The sequence below is a fragment of the Argentina silus genome (genome assembly GCF_951799395.1).
Source record: "Argentina silus genome assembly, chromosome: 7".
Classification (NCBI taxonomy): domain Eukaryota; kingdom Metazoa; phylum Chordata; class Actinopteri; order Argentiniformes; family Argentinidae; genus Argentina; species Argentina silus.
Window position 1 is genome coordinate 24,530,522 of NC_139661.1, and position 5,000 is coordinate 24,535,521.

Here is a 5,000-nt window from a genome sequence, read left to right on the forward strand (position 1 = left end):
GTTTTGTCTCTGAGTCGTTCATTTGAGTACAACAGTCATTCCAGTGTTAGTCCTCATATGACAGGAGGTCTCTTAAAACTTAGAGGATGAAGAGATCCACATCTGTACCCTCTGCCTGTCTGTCTGTCGGTCTGCCTGCCTGCCTGTCTGCTTGCCTGTCTGTCTGTCTGTCTGCCTGTCTGCCTGCCTGCCTGCCTGCCTGTCTGTCTGTCTGTCTGTCTGTCTGTCTTGTCACGCCCTTCACTTCCACCTAGCCTGTGCCAGTGTGTGTGTGTGTGTGTGTGTGTGTGTGTGTGTGTGTGTGTATGTACAGTGCCTATAGAAAGTCATCATACCCCTTTGAAATAGTTACTATATTTGTCGTACAGCCTGAAATCAAAACCCATTAAAAAAAAAACTTTTTCTAGCAAATTTAGCCATACAACATCAAACTAATGAAAAAAAAGGTGACAGTTCTGAAAATTTATAAAAAATGAAAAACAAGAATAACAGGGTTGGAAAAGTCATCAGTCCCCTGATTTAATACTTTGTAGAGCCACCTTTTGCTGCAATTACAGCCATCAATCTGTTCGGATATGTCTCTACTAGCTTTGCACACCTAGATTGGAGAATATTTCCCCATTCTTCCTTGCAGAATTGTTCGAGTTCAGTCAAATTCCGTGGTGAGTGGCGATGGACTGCTCTCTTCAAGTCCATCCACAGATTTTCTATCGGATTTAAGTCAGGGCTCTGACTTGGCCACTCAAGGACCTTCACCTTTCTATCCTTAAGCCACTGCGTTGTTCTTTTGGCGGTATGTTTAGGATCGTTGTCGTGTTAGAAGGTGAATGACCTGCCCATCTTCAGCTGTCTAGCAGAGGGACGCAGGTTGTCCTCAAGAATTTGGGTGTACTTGGCAGCATCCATTTTCCCTTCAATCCTGACCAATTGCCCAGTCCCCGCTGAAGAGAAACATCCCCACAACATAATGTTGCCACCACCATGCTTCACAGTAGGTATGGTGTGTTTTGGGTGGTGTGCTGTGTTTGGTTTTCGCCAAACATAGCGCTTGGAGTTCAGTCCAAAAAGTTCAATCTTAGTCTTGTCTGACCATAAAACCTTTTTCCACATGGCAACAGACTCTTCCAGGTGTGTTTTTGCATAGCACAAACGAGACTGACTGTGGCACTTTTTCAGAAAAGGCTTCTTTCTTGCTACCCTGCCATACAGGCCAGCTTTGTGTAAAGCTTGTGAGATTGTTGTCACATGCACAGACAGACCAGTCCCAGCCATAAAGACTTGTAAATCCTTCAAAGTTGCCTTTGGCCTCTTGGTAGCTTCTCTGATCAATGTCCTCGTGGCTCGGTCATCCAGTTTGGACGGACGGCCTGATCTAGGCAAGGTGTTGGTGGAGCCATACACCTTCCACTTCTTAATGATGCTCTGAACGGTACTCAGACGGATAGCTAAAGCCTTCGAAATCTTTTTGTAGCCTTCACCTAACTTGTGTCTTCCTACAACTTTATCCCGGAGGCCTTTTGAAAGTACTTTTCCAACCATGGTGAATTCTTTGCAGAACCATGCACTTCTAGTAGTGGAATCCTCAAGAAACAGCTGGTTTTATTCTGAAGTAATCAAAACCACTACAATTGATGTCAGGTGGGGGGCAATTAGCCTGGTGTTTGATCTGGAAGTTGATTGGTTGCACCTGAGCAAGTTTATAATGGTATACTCACTTAACCAAACCAGGTATTTCACAAATTAATTTTTAATAATTGTCCAGAATTTTAAATGTTTTTATTTTCACTTTGAGGGTAATAATGTGTACATACAGCTCAAAAAAGTTAGATTTGATTTATTTTAATTTCCAGGGTGTAATGTGACAAAAGGGAAAGATTTCACAGGGTATGATGACTTTCTATAGACACTGTATGTATGTATGTGTGTGTGTGTGTGTGTGTGTGTGTGTGTGTGTGTGTGTGTGTGTGTGTATGTATGCATGTGTGTGTATGTATGTATGTGTGTGTGTGTGTGTGTGTGTGTGTGTGTGTGTGTGTGCGTGCGTGCGTGTGCGCATGTGTGTGTGTATGTATGTATGTATGTGTGTGTGTGTGTATGTATGTGTATGTGTGTGTGTGTATGTATGTGTATATGTGTGTGTGTGTGTGTGTGTGTGGGCGTGGCCCCAGGCTCCAGCTCGATCCAGTTCCAGTCTTCCTCTCCACCTGTTCATCCTCATCCCTGTTCTTCAGCCTCATCCCTGTTCTTCAGCCTCATCCCTGTGGTTCATCCTCATCCCTGTGGTTCATCCTCTCATCCCTGTGGTTCATCCTCATCCCTGTGGTTCATCCTCATCTCTGTGATTCATCCTCATCCCTGTGGTTCATCCTCTCATCCCTGTGGTTCATCCTCATCTCTGTGATTCATCCTCATCTCTGTGATTCATCCTCATCCCTGTGGTTCATCCTCTCATCCCTGTGGTTCATCCTCATCCCTGTGATTCATTCTCATCCCTGTGGGTTATCCTCATCCCTGTGGTTCATCCTCACCCCTGTGATTCATCCTCATCCCTGTGGGTTATCCTCATCCCTGTGGTTCATCCTCATCCCTGTGGTTCATCCTCATCCCTGTGAGTCATCCTCATCCCTGTGGTTCATCCTCTCATCCCTGTGATTCATCCTCATCCCTGTGGTTCATCCTCTCATCCCTGTGGTTCATCTTAATCCCTGTGGTTCATCCTCTCATCCCTGTGGTTCATCCTCATCCCTGTGATTCATCCTCATCCCTGTGGTTCATCCTCTCATCCCTGTGGTTCATCCTCATCCCTGTGGTTCATCCTCTCATCCCTGTGGTTCATCCTCATCCCTGTGGTTCATCCTCATCCCTGTGGTTCATCCTCATCCCTGCAGTATTTAAACCCCGGCTTCTCCTGCACTCATCGCCACATCGTTTGTTGTTCTACACGTCAGTTCCGTTTATGACTGTGTTTATGACTGTGTTTATGACTGTGTTTATTACTGTGTTTATGACTGTGTTTATTACTGTGTTTATGACTGTGTTTATTACTCAGAGCTTTACTGTACTTAGTATTTTACTAACAGTGCTCTCTCTGTTCTATCGTGCCACTTCCCGGTTTCTGCCTGCCCTGCCACCCTGCCCTGCCACCCTGCCACCCTGCTCTGCCACCCTGCCACCCTGTCCTGGTTTCTACCCTGCCATTCCGTTCTCCTTATTCCTTCATTAAAACCCAGTTCCTTTAATTTACGTATCCTGACTGTGTCCTGCACTTGGGTTCTCTAGTTCTGACCGTAACATGTCTGTCTGTCTCCCTCCTACTCCCTCCCTCCCTCCTCCTCCCTCCTTCCCTCCCTCCTCCTCCCTCCTTCCCTCCCTCCTTCTCCCTCCCTCCCTCCTCCTCCCTCCTTCCCTCCTCCTCCCTCCCTCCCTCCTCCTCCCTCTCTCATTAGCCAGACCTACAGGGTCTCCAGAGTAGAGCACTCCCAGCACAGCAGCACAGAGGAGGGGGAGGAGAGGAGGGGGAGGAGAGAGGAGAGGAGAGAGGAGAGGAGAGGAGGGGAGAGGAGAGGAGGAGTTAAACTGCAGCGCTGCATCCTCTGGGCTGTACATTAAAGAACTCTCCAACCAGCCATCAGCCTGGGCAGTCACCACAGAACCACACAGAACCACACAGAACCACACAGAACACCACAGAACCACACAGAACCACACACAGAACACCACAGAACCACACAGAACCACACAGAACACCACAGAACCACACAGAACCACACAGAACCCCACAGAACACCACAGGACAATGCTTCAATTCCATTAGAAACGTGGCTGGTTTCAGATGAACATGAATATGAACATGGTCTAGGTTAGGGTTAGGGTTAGGATTAGGGTTAGGGTCAGGATTAAGGTTAAGGTCAGGGTCAGATTCAGGGTTAGGGTTAGTTAGAGTTAGGGTTAGGGTTAGGACAGTGGGTTAGGGGCAGGGTTAAGGTTAGGGTTAGGGTCAGGGTCAGGGTTAATGTTAGGGTCAGGGTTAGGGTTAGGGTTAGGGTGAGGGTTAAGGTTAGGGTTAGGGTTAGGGTTAGGGTCAGGGTCAGGGTCAGGGTTAGGGTCAGGGTCAGGGTTAGGGTCAAGGTTAGGGTTAGGGTTAGGGTCAGGGTTAAGGTTAGGGTTAGGGTCAGGGTCAGGGTTAGGGTTAGGGTCAGGGTTAAGGTTAGGGTTAGGGTTAGGGTTAGGGTTAGGGTCAGGGTCTAGATACTTGTGGTTAGTGAGTTATGTTGTTATTGTTTTCCCTCCATTGTTGAGTTACCATGGGGATGACCTTGAAAACACTGGAGGTTCAGTGTCCAGGAAGTACCAGAGCATTTTAATCTTCACTGAATATGTGACAAATATTAACCAGACCTAACCCCTCCCAGGGTCGGACCACCGCGGTGCCCCTCCTGTCACGCCTGAGGTTGCTGTTCTGGTGATTCTGGTGCCCTCCTCTGGCGGTCCGGTGCCAGTGCTGCCTCATCACTACTCATTCTGATCACCTGTGATTTCCTCTCCTGTGTTGGGTATATATGCCCTTTTGTTCCCTGTGTCGTTGTCAGAGATTCTCCCTGTCATCAGTGTATCCTGCCTCCTGCCTGTATTATCTAGTTGTTTACCCCGTTGTCTTGTACTTGTTAGGGTTAAGGTTAGGGTTAGGGTTAGGGTTAGGGTTAGCCCGTTGTCTTGTACTTGTTGGCCTGTTTATTATTATTTCTTAGTTCGCTGTTTACTCCACTTGTGAAGTGTGTACCTTAGTTTATGGAGACTGGTTTAGGGTTAGGCTAACCCTAACCCTAACCCTAACTGGTTTTCTCCACTTTGATTTTTTACCCTTTTTCAAGTACATGCCTGAGCATGTTTCTGAGCATGGAGCATCTACAGCAGACAAAATAATGTAGAATTTTCTCTCTGTGTGTTTGTGTGTCCGTGTGTGTGTTTCTGTGTCTGTGTGTGTCTGTGTGTGTGTGTGT

At 47.1% G+C, this 5,000-nt stretch overlaps 1 protein-coding gene across 1 annotated transcript in view; it reads right to left on the minus strand.

The window, feature by feature from the left end:
* ntng2a (netrin g2a) overlaps window positions 1–5,000 on the minus strand; it is a gene marked incomplete at both ends in the record, with an annotated part of 22,873 nt that overhangs the window by 16,823 nt on the left and 1,050 nt on the right. The gene's annotated exons all lie outside the window — the stretch shown is intronic.